The sequence below is a fragment of the Macrotis lagotis genome, chromosome 5 (genome assembly GCF_037893015.1).
Source record: "Macrotis lagotis isolate mMagLag1 chromosome 5, bilby.v1.9.chrom.fasta, whole genome shotgun sequence".
Taxonomy (NCBI): domain Eukaryota; kingdom Metazoa; phylum Chordata; class Mammalia; order Peramelemorphia; family Peramelidae; genus Macrotis; species Macrotis lagotis.
This window is the reverse complement of record NC_133662.1, coordinates 200,329,098-200,345,340: the sequence shown is the minus strand read 5'-3', so window position 1 is coordinate 200,345,340 and position 16,243 is coordinate 200,329,098. Positions and strand designations below refer to the sequence as shown.

At 36.2% G+C, this 16,243-nt stretch overlaps 1 long non-coding RNA gene and 1 pseudogene across 9 annotated transcripts in view; both read left to right on the top strand.

The window, feature by feature from the left end:
- The window catches only part of LOC141488285 (uncharacterized), a 135,134-nt gene that overhangs the window by 61,629 nt on the left and 57,262 nt on the right, over window positions 1–16,243 (top strand). The window lies entirely within an intron of this gene.
- On the top strand, window positions 447–10,288 carry LOC141487920 (surfeit locus protein 6-like; annotated as a pseudogene).

The window sequence follows — 16,243 nt, the reverse complement described above, 5'->3', positions numbered from 1 at the left end:
AGAAATTTGCAAAAAATTTCATCTTACCCCTGGTAATTAGGGTCTATTATTAATCTAATACTCTACTTCATGTCTGTAAGTCAAACTGGCACTTTGGGGGGCAGTCTAAGAACTCACCTATTATGTAGAATGTTGTTTCAAGAAGAAAACACTTTCCAAGTTCTAGATACCTATTTAAAAATCAGCTTTTGGATTATTACCTGCTTTTTGGGGCACTGCCTAGGGTACATTTTATCTTTTCTCATGTCCAAAATATAAGAGCATCCAGTAAATAATCTATTGTGTCCTTTGCCCAAGAGAGGTGATTTTAGAACCTACAAGGTTCAGTTCTACTGAAGCAAATTGTAAAAGGAATATCTGAAATATGATCATTTAATTATGTTGGAAACAATTCAAGTTTTTAAAAGGTTCTTCCACATCCTCCTCCAATGCCCTGGAATGGAGAAATGGTCAATGAAGCCAGCCCTTATGAGCATGTGGAGAGTGCTTGGCTGATGCAATCCCCATATGGACTGAGCAGTAGGTACAGACGTTCAGTAACAGATTCTGGTCTGTTAACCACATGATGAGGAGTCAAAGTTGATTGGCTGCATAGCCAGAGATGGAATACATTCAAAAAGACAGTAGTCGACCAGACCCAATTTTCCAAACAGGCCAGCATTGGAGAAGATTTGGCAGAGCTGACATGAAGTTAAGAGCATACAGCCTGCTGTTGCTCCTGTCTTTTGTCAGTTCCTCTTGGTTCTTGTTCTTGTCCTCCTCCTCCTCTTCCTCTTCCTCCTCCTCTTCTTTCTTCTTCCTCCTTCTTCCTTGTAAAGGGAATTGGAGTCTGATATGCCCTTGTGAGCTGCAAAAGGGAAGAAAAATGATCCATTTGAAGATCCAGGACTGAAGCTTATGCTGAAGCTTGCTTCCCATCACTCTAGCATCAAGGAATGACCTTTAGGACCCAGTCCAGTGTTAACTGAGATCCTCACTCATCCATTGGTTATACTGCTTTTGGAAATGAGCTTGATTGTGCTACTGCTATGTAGAAAATACATTGTCAGAAACTTGTCTCCTCAGGAAATGAAGATGTAAGAGAAAGTGTGTCCCATATACTGTGGGGGAAATGTTTGTAATTTCTTTTCCTGATATCTCTTTGTAAAAAAATATTTCGTTACAAAAGCTTATTGAGATTAATAGTTAACTGGAACTAGATCTCTAATAATTGGTGGATTACTGTGGGAGAACACAACAGAATGGGGGCTTGAAGGAAAAGCATTAGAAAAGGATACTCTCAATCCTTCAGGGGTAATTATTTTTCTTCTGGATAATTCTTCAATGTGACTTGCCCAAAGTCATACAGCTAGGTAATTATTTAATGTCTGAGGATGGATTTGAACTCAGGTCCTCCTGACTCCAGGGCCAGTTCTCTATCCACTACACTACCTAACTACCCCCTGGGTACCTTTAGAACCCTAAGAGACAGAGATATATAGCTGGCCTTGCCCATGGAGAATATATTCTGAGTATTGGCATACCTCATTCTGGAGTGGAATTGAATCTGTTCAATTCAAGTTCAGTTCTCAAAGTCCATTCAATCAATCAGTCAACCAACCAATAAACATTTATTAAACACCTGTTATCTACCTGGCACTGTGCTAAGCTCTGGGGATAACAAAAAATGGCAAAGGACAGTCCCAGTCATCAAAGAGCTCAAAATCTATTAGGGGAGACATGTATGTAAATAACTACAGAAAAAGAGCAAATAATTTAAAAAGGTAAAGTATTAGAATGGGACTAGCAGAGGCATCCTGTAGAAGGTGGGATTTTAGCTGATATTTAAAGGAAGCTAAGAAGCACAGTAGTCAGAGCAAAAGCATGGGAGATACAAAGAAAGGAAAAAGGAACAACCTTCTTCCTACCCCCAAACCAAAAGTCAGAATCAAGGAGCTCACAGTCTAATGAAGGAACCAGTATACAAAAAACTATATGTTCAAATAAAATAAAAATGATAAATCAAGATAGCCTCAGAGGAAAGACACTAAGTTAAAAGAGGAATGAGAAATGCTTCTTGCAGAAACTGAGACTTAAAAAAACTAGGGAATCCAGGAGAGAGAGAGAGAGAGAGAGAGAGAGAGAGAGAGAGAGAGTTCTAGCCATGGGGGTCAGACAATGGAAATGCTTTGATTTGGGAAATGAAATGTTGTCTGTGAGAAACTGCATGGAGGCCAATGTCTCTGGATCATAAAATACATGAAGATAAGTAAAGTATAAAGAAGACTGGAAAGATAGGAAGGTAGTAGGTTATTAAGGGCTTTAAAAATCAAGTAAGATTTTATATTTGATCTAATAAATATGACTACTGGGCATTTCAAAGACTTGCATATTAATTTGATTTGATTCAGTTCAATAAAATATATTAAAACTTCATATAGACAAGGATATAATAATAAAACTATGCAGAATATTTATTGAATCTGCTATCAAAAGGCCATTTACTCAAATTTTTGTTAAAGAACAATGTATGGAAAACATTATTCAACTTAAGGGCTACTAGGAAAGTTACTGGAGTTTCTTGAAAGAGGGGGATGACAAGATTAGAATATTACTTAAGATCAATTTGACAGCTTAGTGTGTAGGACAGACTGGAATGAAGGGAATCTTGAGTAAGGGAGTAAGGGAGATAAGTCATAAAGCTATTGTAATAGTTTAAGCAGGAGGTGAGAAAAGCCAGCATCCAGGCAGTGGCAGTATCAGGGAAAGGAAGGGGGCATATTATGGGAGAAATGTGATAAAGATACAATGAGGTTTGACCATTAATTGGATATGGGAGTGTGGGTGAAAGAAAGAGTGTAGAATGACACCAGGATTGCAAGGATGATAGTAACCTTGATGGAAAAAGGCAAGTTAGGAAGAAGGGAAGGTTTGGAGGAAAGATGAGTTCAATTTTGGGCTTGATTAATTTATTATGTTTATATCCAGTTTTATATGTCAAATAAGCAGTTGGAAATTTGAGACTGGAGGTCAGAAGAGATGTTAGGGCTAGACAAATAGATCTGAAGACCATCTGCTTAAAGATAATGAATCCATAAGGATTAATATGATCACCAAGAGAAATAGTATAAAGCAGGATAACACTCATCATATTGCATCTGGACTATTGCAATAGTTTCCTAATTGGACTTCCTGCTCCCCGACTGGTCTCTTTCATCTCAAATTCATTCTCCACATAGTTGTCAAAATAATCTTCCCAAGGCACAGGTCTAATCATGTCCCTTATCTACCAATTCAAGGATATTTAGGAGTTTATTGCTTTGCAGCTAAAATATATACTGAGCTTGGACATTTAAATTTCTTCAGTTTTTTTCCAGGCTTCTTATTCTTATATTTACTTTGTAGCCACTCTCATATTTGTTTCTTCAAGTACTACCTTGGTATTATATGCATTTTATAGCTTTCTAAAATATGGTTTTAAAAGTTAAAGCAATAGTTCCCTTGTCTTGGGTGGCAGAAGCAAAATATGGGTATTGTTTGAGAGATTCCATGATGACTAAAAGAATTCCATTTTCTAATAGACCCAATTGTCCTAATTCTGTGATGTCATTGTTATTTGACCTCGTTGCCACTGGTGAATTCAAACTTGGAAAATAGTCTATAAAAGCATTTTCTAGCTATACATAGTCAGAGTCTTGTTTTGGGTGGACCACCCTTGGTTTCAGCAACTCTGGACTTTACTTATATTGACTTTATAACTAGAAAGGATCCATGCTGCCTATTACACACCCTAATCAACCCCCCCTTTATTGAAATTCTGCACACCCTGATCAACTTCATCTCTTGAAATTCTTTTCTTCCTTCAAATCTAGCTCAGGTCCCATCCAAGAGCCTTTTTCTAATCCTTTGTTTTTGTGGTTAGAACTGAAAGCTCTCTTTTCAAATCTTTCTCTACTTTGGACTTCTTTATACTCATTTGTATTATATTTTACCTCTTCTGGATTATCAACTCTGCATTATTTTGTTTCTCTACCATTTTCCCTGCCTTGCCTCTTCTTCTATCCTGGGAGTAGCAAAGTGTCTCTTGTATAGGGAATTTCCAGGTGAAGAAACTACCTTAATAAATTCAGGTTAGAATGTTCTCTGCAAAACATAATCGTGTGTTTTTCCCAGGGTCACATGGTTAATAGGTATCAAAGTTAGGACTTGAATCTGAGCCCTCTTGACTCAAAAGTCAGCTCCCAATCCACTTTTAAAATTGAATTGGATTTCTATTGAATAAATTAAAATCACAAAATCTAAGGCTTTCAGAAGAAAGAAATCAGGATACTGATGTTTTTAATTGTGTGTGTGTGTGCTTGTCAATGTCTATTATTGATCTCAGATAAGGACAAGAAAATGCCTTATCCCTGCTAAATTCTCAGAGGATTCTATCTCAAAAGAACATGATTTTCTTTAATTGTAGAGGTGATGCTTGGGTTTTTGAAAGCACAGCCAAAGACTATGGGCTCTGGCAGGTCCCATAGTTCTGGAAATACTGTAAGTACACACCTGGCATCAGAGTTTGTCTAGTGTCCAAGAACCAACTTAGCTAAATTTGAAAAGGATCATTGCCAAAAAAGCTGGTTTCAAGGTAATGACAGATTTTTTTCCAACCTTGGAAACTCACCAACAGTATCCACCAAGGTATAGATAATCTGTCCTTGTAAAGAGAGCACCTACACTAAAGAAATCACATAGCCATGAAATATTGAAGAGAGTGGATGCAGCTAATAGAGTCCTTAAATGAAAAAAATGACTTCCTTACATTATTCTCTAATAATAATCTGAGTAAATAGTCTTTGGAGATCAGACAATACTAGATTCAATAAATACTCTGAATAATTTTATTATTATTATTAGCATTGCTTTATGAAGTATTTAGTAAATATAATTGATTGAATTGAATCAAATTAATATAAAATTCTGTTCTTTTAAATGCCCAGTATCCACATTTACTAATATTCAGTAGAGTTTGCTATTTTGGTAATTTGCTCTCAGTGCATAGATTTGACAACAGATTTTTTTCTTCTTAATATTACACTACAGATTTTGAATTATTCTTAAATTAGTCCAGATTGTTGAAGTAAGCTGAGGGAGTTGGGACTTTGCAAAATAAGAAATTTTCACAGTAAGAAGCCACTACAAAAAAATGCCCAAAATGAATAGTGTTGACTGGAGGTTTCAAATACCAATCACAGCTAGATAGCACCATCTGTGACAACATTTTGTGATCAGAAAAAAATTATTTATTTAAAACATTTAAAATTTTAAAGCTAATAACCATCTATATGTGGGTAATTCATTTTTCTTTAAAAGAGTTCATTGATGCATTTTAAAAGATCAATCTTGAATATACACATTCAACTCTTTGATACCTTCCTTTGTATCAAAGAAGAAAGACCAAAACAAGGACCAGAATTCTAGATTTGAAGTCTATGGTCTTGAGTTTGAATTCTAGCTCTGCCACATATTACCTGTGTTACCCTGGGCTAGTCTCTTAATTTCCCTGGGTCTCATTTTTCTTATTTGCAAGAAGAGGGTGGAAGTTCCACCTTAAAATTCTATGATCCTATGAACTGAAATATTAATCACATTTAACAGTATATGCAGTGTTCCATGTCCATACTCACCACTGCTTTAAAGAAAGGAGAGAAATAAATTTTCTTTTCTCTTCTGGAGAGACAGCCTTATTCACTGTAATTATACTTTACAGGCATATCTTGGAGATATTGAAGATTTGGTTCCATGCCACCTCAATAAAGCAAATATCACAATAAAATGAGTCATACAGTATATTTTGTTTCCCAGTTCATATAGAAGTAATGTTTATACTCTGCTGTTATTTATTAAGTGCAATAGCATTATGTCTAAAAATGTACATATCTTAATTAAAAATACTTTATTGCTAACAAAAGTGTTAACCATCATTTGAGTCTTCAGCAAGTTGAAATCATTTTGCAAGTGAAGGATCCTACCTCCATGCTGATGGGGGTTGACTGCTCAGGAAGGTCATTGCTGAAGGATGGAATGGTTGTGATAATTTCTTAAAATAAGATAACAAAGTTTGTCTATATAGATCAACTCTTTCTTTCATTTGCTTAGAGGACTTTGTAGTGTTATTAACTGACCTAATTTGAGTATTATTGTATTTCAAGGAATTGAGAGGCCTTAAAAGAGGAACAGTCCTTTAATTAAATTTTTTAATTTAATTTTCCATCTTATATGGGAGCCTTTCATGGTGCCCCCAAATAATTACAATGGTAACATCAAAGATCCTTGATCATAGATCATCACAACAGATCTAATAATGATAAAAGTGTTTGAAATATTGTGAGAATTACCAAAATGTGACACAGAGACATGATGTGAGCACACACTGTTGGAAAAATTATGCAATAAACTTTCTTGATGCAGAAATACCACAAACCTCCAATTTGTAAAAAAAAAATGTACTTTCTGCAAAGCTCAGTAAAGGAAAGCCTACTTGTCTGTACAGTTTTCATTGCTATCTTTCATTTCCAATGTTGTAGTCATTGTATGTAATTTTTTCCTAGTTTCTCTTATTGCATTCTGTATCATTTCAAATAAACCATCTCATGTTTCTCTAAATTCCTTATATTAATCATGTCTGTGGCATCCATTGCATTTATATTCTACAATATATTTAGCCATTCCACAATTGATGGACTGTATTTCCAGTTTGTTGCCACTATAAATAGTACTACCAGGAAGATTCTTGTTTCTATAGAACTTCTCTTTTTCTGCCCTTGACTTCCTTGGGATAGATACTTAGAAGTCAATATTCTGAGTCAAAGGCATTATAGTTGCTTTCTTATCATAATCCAATTTTATTTCCAATTGGTTTGACCAATTCATAGCTTCACGGAGAGCAAATTCACTTCCTGGTTTGTCACATCCCCAGCATAATTGACTATTTATGTATCCTTTAACATCTTTTCATTTACATTTCAATTCAGAATTGAGTTTAGATTTATTTTATTATTCTTATTATTAACTTGGATTATTTTCTCCCATGCTTTTTAATGGTTCACCATTATTCTTTGGAGAACTATTTGTTCCTAACCTTAGACTACTTAATCCTCTATAGAAGAATAACTTTAAGTTCTAGATTTTTGCTAATTCCCTATTAGACCTTTATTAGATAATTTTGATGCAAAGATTTTCTTCCCAACTGAAAATGTATTTTCTTATTTTAGCACACTGAAGTTGATAATGCAAAATATTTTCAATTTCAGATGATCAAAATTGTCTATTTTTCCTATATTTCTTTTTTTTTGGATTACAAAATTTCTTCCAAGGAGAGAAATGAGTACGTGCCTGCTGAAAGCCAGGAACAAGGGGTAGTTGAGATTTTCCAACAAAATTCAGTGATTCCTTCTTTTTTTCCACTGGTGTCAGTGGTGACCATTCTCCTTCTTGCAGAATCTAGTCAAAAAAATTTGTTCCCAGCAGATGGTGGAGCTACAGAATAGAAAATGGTCTCCTAAACATCACTGGAAAGAAGAGAGGAGGAGGAGGAGGAGGAGGAGGAGGGGGAGGAGGACAAGAACAAGAAGGTGATAAAGAGAAAGAAGAACAAGAACAACAAAAACGAGAAAGTAGTACAAGAAAAGAAGATGAAGAAATATGAAGAAAGAGCAAGAAAAGGAAGAACGTGATCGATGAGATGAAGAAAACAGGAATAATAACAAGAACAACAGGAATAAGAGAACAAGATGATGAAAGAGAAAGAACAAGAATAAGAACAATAAGAAGAAGAATACGAAGAAAAAGAACCAAAACAAGAAGATGATGAAGAAAGAAAGAAAAAGATGAACAAGAACAAGAACAAGAAGAACAAAGAGGAAGAACAAGGAGGAAGAACTCAAAATGCTGTTCATGTGTAGAAAAGAAATCTCAGAAACAGAATGAAAAGGCCAGTGGGGTTCAGAATAAGCAAACTCCTAGTGTCAAGAAACCAGGAAAGATATGTTCCAGTTCCATTGGATGCTCCACAGTTCTTCCTGTCAGAAAGTCAGGTTCTTTCTAACTGTGGATATTCTTCACCAGTGGCTGCATGAGAAAATACAGGAGGCCAATGATCGGGACAGCACCCAAGAGCTGTCTCCTGTCACCCTGGAGAAGAGGTAGTCAAAGACACAGGAATGGAAGAGGAAGAAATGTAAGCGTAAGGAGGGCAGGGTTAAGAAGAAGGCAAACAATGCTGAAGTCAATGTTGAAGCTAAGGAGGCTAGCCCAGAGCCCCTGAAGGGAATCCACTGGGCCTGTCTGAACTAATATTCAACAAATTGGAGGTAAAAGAAGGTCTGGTCAACAAGGCCCAGAAGAAGAAAGGAAAGAGGCAGCAAATATAGGGATACCTGAGTCCCTTGACCGGAAAGAACTCCAAACAGTGTTGGAGCATGTGGAGGTCCACAAGAACAAGCTCTAAGAGTTAAAGAAACAGAATGAGAAGAAGACTAGGGAGATGGAGACGAAAATGAAGTGTACAAACCTCCTATAGAAGGTCAAAGGCATGAAAGTCCATGACTATGAAGAGTTTTTGAAGGCAACCAAGGAAATTTTTTTGACATTTTTTTCCATGTGCACATATATATTTTTAAGTTACAAAATTTCCTTCTACCCTCCCCACACATACACATTTGTGTTAAACATGTTTACAGATTAGTCATTTTCCATATGAGGAATTAGGATTAATGGAAAGAAATACCTTAGAGATATTTTTAAAAAGTGAATGTAGTGTTCATTAGATTCTGAAAGGTTTTTTTTTTCTTTATTTTGCTTAGTTTTATTTTTCTTCTTCTGGATGGGGATAGCATTATCCATAGCCAGTCTAATAGGGTTGTCCTAACTCTCAGACCTACTGAGAAGAGCTGCATCTATCAAGGTTGATCAACTCACAATGTTGTTAATGTATAGAATTTTCTCTTGGTTTTGCTCCCTTTGATCAGCATCAGATCCTGTAATTCATTCCATGCTTCTTTAGAGTCTGATCATTTATGGTTTCTTATAGAACAATAGTATTCTATAATATTCATTTGCTATAATTTGTTCACCTATTCTCCAATTGATGGGCATACCCTCAATTTTCAATTCCTTACAATACAAAAAGGTTCTATGAATATTTTGGAACACACTACAATATTAGGCATGTTTCAAAAACAAGAGTTCATCAGATCTCTCTGGGGGTGGATAGCATTTTTCTTCCTCGGGCCTTTGGAATTATCTTGGATCCTTGTATTGATCTGAGTGGCGAAGTCTTTCATAGTAGATAATCACTATAATATTATGGTTACTGTGTACAATATTCTCCTAATTCCATTCACTTCATTTTATATCAATTTATAAAATCTTCATAGGTTGATCTGGAAACAAAATTCTTCACTCTTTCCCACCCCCCATCTTCTTCTTGAGAAATAGTTTATGCACAAATGAGTAAATAAAAAATATATAAGTTTTTGTATTGTTAATCAGTTCCCAAAATTATATTGCCTTACTGAACTTCATTTTCCCACATACAAAACAAGGGGGTTGATCTCAAAGGCCTGAAGTTCATTCTAGATTAAGATCTATGATCTCATCATCATTCACTTTTGTGCCTCTTCTCAGCCGAGGAATAATACTGGTATCCTGTGACCTCATGTTGTTCTCTGTCCAAATCCCCAGTTAGACCTGTTCTTACTCTTCCCCATCCTTCCTGTCACCACCTATGCAACTGCATCATCAAAAAAAAAAAAAATAAAGTTACCATTCTCTCCCTTACAGTAAGGGGGGAAAGCCTATCATAAAAAAAAATGACTCAAGAAAAAATGACAACTTCCAAGTCCTCTAAACCTTTATAGGGTTATTTGCTAAGCAATCTCAAATGAATTCCATTGGTGGAACTTTAGACAGTATGTGGGATACATTTTGAGTTAAGAACTTCCCTCAAATTGCTCTATTTGTCTTATTTTCTATATAGCAATGCTAGAAGAAGAAAATGGGAGGAGAAATGAAAATTTATAGTTCCTATTCTAACAGAACGGTTTTTCTGAGGCTCTTTGAAAAATGATTTGATCTGTAATCAGGGAACACTCATTATAGCACACCTTTTCGATTCCCTTTCAGGGACTTCCCTGGTCTTAGAGGTCCCTTGGATAATGAATGATTATTACAGACATACTTTGGTGTTAGGAATGTGACTTGCAAATTATTTTTACCATCTTTGGAGGGACAATTCAGGTTCTAAACAAGAAGCTAGTTTGGAAGTGGGTGGTGGTGCAGAGTTTACATGAGATCATCTTGATCTTGTTCAGGGATTCATGAAGGATTTCTCCCAGGAATTAATAATAAATGCAGGGGATTGGAGGGGAGAAAAGTGGTAAGAGGCTTGGGTTGGTAAATATGTTTGTGAGATCTGAGATTTCTAATATCTCATAAACCTCGGAGACAGAAGCAGATCCAATCTCTTCTTTCCCTTTGAAAGACAAATTCAAGAATCTGCAAAGGAACCTAAGAACAGTTCTCTGTCTTTCACAAATTCCCACTTTCCTTACCCACAGAATTACTTATTTGGTTGTATAAAAATAACAATTATTGTGTCATGACCCTAGAATGGTTGAAGTGGTGAGGATATGTCAGGTATTAGTGGATAATTAACTAGAGAGAGTCATCAAACCTCTTAGAAATTTGGGAAATTATTATCTTAGAGCTTAGTTTTGAGGAGCAACTGTCTGAACCAGGTCCAAAACCAAGATACCATGTAAGAAAACGTGGTCCAAGTATAGGAACAAAGTGTCTAAAGTCAAGGGGATAAGTGAAGAACAGAAAGAACAACATGGTTGGAAGATTACAGGACTTTGAGTACTGTTTGGCATTATAAAAGCATGAACTGGCAACAGCAGCATTTTTTGGCAGTATCATATTGGTCAGTTTTTCCTCCCAATCTCCAACCTGAAGATAGAGCTAGAATATATGACTAGTAATTATAGTAATTCATATAAAATACTTATATTTATGTCTCATACTATGCAACATGATATTGATTAGACATATCATTAATTGACACATTAATTCTGTTTTAAGTTATATTTTTATAACAATTGTGTTCACAGTTTTCATAGTTTACTATTCACATATTATGATCACCTATTCACAATATAAAAATAAATGACACTGTATCACAATTTCTCACTTTGTGAGAAACAAAGAATTCTTAGATGAATGAACACTGTATGGAAACAAATATGGCAAGGTTTATGTTCTTATCTATTATGATGGTTAAATGAGAACTATCGACTATTTTGCAAACTTGTTTGTTGTACTGGCCTAACTGGTTTGGCTGATAAGGACTGTAGCTGGGTAGGGTTCATGGTGCTATTTGATCTTTATGGATACATCTAAGTGCTATAGAGTGCCAGTGGGTCCTGCTTTCTAGATTCCAAATCCTGTTAGAGAACTCCCTGTGCCTGCCACCTTTCTTAAACTTCTCTCATGGTGGTTCCTCCTGGCACTTCCATTTTGTGGAGGGGCTTAAGTTGCTCTTTATTCCACTTCTGGTTCTGTTCTTGGTTTCTAGATTTCAAACCCATGCTCCTGATACCACTGTCTCATCACTGAATTTCCCTCAGGGACAGTATCTGGAAAATTGAACATCCACTGTGACCCTTCTTAGATATCCTTCTGTTGGCTTAGATATCCTTCTGTGGATATCTTTCTGGAGTTTCCACTTTTTTATTTTTTATTTTTTTTTAGGTTTTTGTAAGGCAAACGGGGTTAAGTGGCTTGCCCAAGGCCGCACAGCTAGGTAATTATTAAGTGTCTGAGACTGGATTTGAACCCAGGTACTCTTGACTCCAGAGCCTGTGCCACCTAGCCCCAATTTTGTTTTTATTTATTTATTTATTTATTTTTGAATTTTACAATTTTTTCCCCTAATCTTGCTTCCCTCCTCCCACTCTCCACAGAAGGCAATTTGCCAGTTTTCACATTGTTTCCATGCTATACATTGATCTAAATTGAATATGTTGAGAGAGAAATCATATCCCTAAAGAAAAAAAATAAAATATATGAGATAGGAAAATTGCATAAGAAGATAACTTTTTTAAAAATTAAAAGGTAATAGTCTTTGGTCTTTGTTCAAATTCCACAATTCTTTCTCTGGATAAAGATGGTATTCTCTACCACAGATATCCCAAAATTGTCCTTGATTGTTGCAGTGATGAAATGAGCAAGTTCATTAAGATTGATCATCAACCCCATGTTGCTATTTTGATGTACAATGTTCTTCTGGTTCTGCTCATCTCACTGAGCATCAGTTCATGCAGATCCTTCCAGGCTTCTCTGAAATCCCATCCCTCCTGGTTTCTAATAGAACAATAGTGTTCCATGACATACATATACCACAGTTTGTTCAGTCACTTGGGTTTCCATTTTGTGGAGCAGCTCAAGTTAATTTCCATTCCTCTCCAAATATTTTTCTGGCTTCCTGACTTCAACAACATGACTTCCACTGGGTACTTTTATTCCCCTATCCCTATTCAATTGTGTTGTCTTCTCCCATTTTAATGTAAGCTCCTTGAGAGCAAAGATCATCTCTCTCTTTTTTTGCTTCTATTTATATCTCCAGCACTTAGTTTAAAATGTTCAGTACATACTAAGTTCTTAATAAATACTTTTTTCTTCCCTTCCTTCCTCCCTTTCTCCTTCCCTCCCTCCTTCCTTCCTTTCTTCCACTTCTAAGGAGGTAGAGAAACAACCTTCTAGGGTAGACAGGGCACTGGATTTGGAATTAGGAAGATTTGGTTTCAAAATCCATCTCACACAGTGTATGACCACTGACAACTTGTGTAAATCTTCTTGTGTCTCAATTTCCTTATCTATAAATTGAGGATGTTGAACTTGGATGGTCTTTAAGATCTTTTCGACTTCTAAATCTATGAACTCCAGAAATGTTGACTAGGATAATCTTTCCTCACATTCATGTCTTGGATATTTGAGCTCCTTTCAAGTTCAGATAAGGTGAAGTCTTTCTTGATTTCTCAGTTGTTAATGATTTTTATCCTCATGTATTAAAATGTATTTGCTTTGTTTAATATTTAAGTATATATTATACACCCCACCTTACCAGTAGAATGGAAGCCTCTTGAGGGCAGGAGTTGTTTCATTTTTCTCTTTGTATTCTCCATGGATAGCAAGTGATTGGCATATAGTAGACAATGAACTATAGAGACAGACAGAGGAGGGAGAGTGTTTGTCTGTTTGTGTTTTGTGTGTGTGTGTGTGTGTGTTTGCTCTGTGTTTGTGTGTTTGTGTTTTGTGTGTATTTGTGTATTGTGTGTGTGTTTGTGTTTTGTGTGTGTGCTTGTGTTTGTGTATTTGTGCTTTGTGTGTGTGTTTGTGTATTGTGTGTTTGTTTGTGTAGTGTGTGTGTGAGAGGGAGAGGGAGAGGAAGAAGGAGGAGGGGGAGGGGGAAGGGGAGAAGGAGAAGGAGAAACAGAAGAAGAAGAAGCAGAAGAAGCAGAAGCAGAAGCAGAAGCAGAAGAAGCAGAAGCAGAAGAAGCAGAACCAGAAGCAGAAGCAGAAGCAGAAGAAGAAGCAGAAGCAGAAGAAGAAGAAGAAGAAGAAGAAGAAGAAGAAGAAGAAGAAGAAGAAGAAGAACAAGAAGAAGAAGAACAAGAAGAAGAACAAAAAGAAGAAGAAGGAGAGGAGAAAAAAAAAGAAGAGAATTTGTTCCTGCTAATATTATTTTAAACCAGGGGGTTAGGTAAACAATCTTCTGGAGTTTAGCCCCATAGTCATTGAAAGTTTGCAGAGTAAATCTCCCAAAGCATCTGCTTCCAGGCTGGTTAATTACAAAACAATTAGCTTCTAATGAGGCATTTACTTCCTCATTCTGTTTACCAGCACCAATTCAGCATCCGTCCATTGATGGCTGACTTGTGGAAACACCTTTAGAGCAGAAGAGAAATCTTATTTCTTGAAACACCAACAAAATAATTAAACAGATTCTTTAACTGAACCGGAAGCTTTTTTTCTCTCTCTCTCTTTCAGTTTTTGCTGGTACATAGATTAACAGGCTTCCTCTCCTGAGCCAGGAATTCCCCCAAAAGGAACCTGTTAGAAGTGGGAACATTCCTGGTCTTCCTGATTCTCAAGCTCCATTTGATAACTTGTCTTTTCATGAGGAGAAATTTATTAGGTGAAGAGTCAGAATAATGTTTTTACCAAGAGGAGGGAGTTTCATAAGAGAAGACCATTGGGTCTTTAACTGAGGCATCAGATGCAGTTAAATGATGAAGGGAGCTGCATTTCCTTTGGAGAGCATTTCTATGAAGAAATGAGAAATGTTGTCATTCTAAGATAGGGTTTTATGAACAAGTTCTGACTCATGGGAATCCAAGTTTCCTGGTCTGTGAAATAGGCTAATAATCTTGATCTGTTTTCCAAGAATTCAACTAACTCCTAACTCTATGGCTGGTGCTCTAACCTCTGCACCACCTAGCTTCCCCATAGCAACTTTTATTTTTATAAATATTTTATTTGCTTTCCAATTATATACAGCAGTAATTTCTAACTATCATTTTTTGCAAGGTTTTGAATTACAATTTTCCCCCTCCCTCTCTTCCCTCCCCCAACCTCCTCACAGAAGGCAGTCTGATAAGCTTTACATTATTTCCATGCTATGCATTGATTAGATTTGAATGTGTTGAGAAAAATCATATCCTTGAGGAAAAAATAAATTATTAGAGATAGCAAAATTATTTGAGTACATAAGATAACTTTTAAAAAAATAATTGAAGTTAATAGACTTTGGTCTTGTTTAAACTCCACAGTTCTTTCTCTGGTTACAGATGGTATTCTCTGGCACAGATACCCTAAAACTGTCCTGGGCTGGCTAGATGGCTCAGTGGACAGAGCACCAGCCCTGGAGTCAGGAGTACCTGAGTTCAAATCCAGCCTCAGACAATAATTACCTAGCTGTGTGGCCTTGGGCAAGTCACTTAACCCCATTTGCCTTGCAAAAAAGCTTAACCCCACCCCCCAAAATCTGTCCCTTATTATTGCATGGATAGAATGAGCAAGTCCATCAAGAACAGCCCCATGTTGCTGTTAGGGTGTACAATGTTCTTCTGTTTTTGCTCATCTTGCTCAATATCAGTTAATGCAAATCCTTCCAGGCTTCTCTGAATTCCCATACCTCTTAGTTTCTAATGGAACAATAGTGTTCCATAACTTACATATTCCACAGTTTGTTCAGCCATTCCCCAGTTGATGGACATTCACTCAATTTCCAATTCTTTGCTACCACAAACAGGGGTGCTGTGAATATTTTTGTACAAATGGCTTTTTACACTTTTTCATGGTTTCTCCAGGGTATAGACCCAGCAGTGGTATTGCTGGATCAAAGGCTATTTTTGTTGCCCTTGGTCATAATTTCAAATTGTTCTCCAGAAAGGTTGGATGAGTTCACAGCTCCACCAACAATCTATTAGTGTCCCAGATTTCCCACATCCTATCATTGTCCTTTCTGGTCATATTGGTCAATCTGAGAGGTGTGAGGTGGTACCTCAGAGATGCTTTAATTTTTACTTCTCTAAACAGTAATGATTGGGAGCAATTTTTCATATGACTATGGATAGCTTTGATTGACTCATCTGTAAATTGCCTTTACATATTCTTTGACTATTTGTCCATTGGGGAATGGCTTGCAAAACAACTTTTAAAACAACCTCTATGATAACAAAAATGTCTTCTGTTTTCCACCTCTCCTCTGAACAATCCTCCCCACCTCATCCCACTGAATTCATCAACTCAGATTTAGAACAGGAATTGACCTTAGAGATCATCTGTTCTAAAAACTAATTTTCTAAGTGAGGTAACTGAGTTTCATAAAGACAAAGATCCTATTTTATTTATTAGTTTATCAATCAACCAAGCCATAAACATTTATGAACCATTGACTAGGTTCCAGGCTCTATCAGAGGCATTGAGAATGCAAATAAAAATGTATCTTGCACACAGTAGGCCCTTCAATAAATATGTATTTCATTGAATATAATTCTTTATTAGGAACATTATAGAATCATAGAGTTTGAACATGATGAGACCATAGATGTTATTTAAACTGATCCTTTTCATTTTACAAATTGGAAAATTTGTCATTTGTAAGTGGGTGGAAAAGTGGATAGAGTGTTGGATTTGGAATCAGGAAGACCTGAGT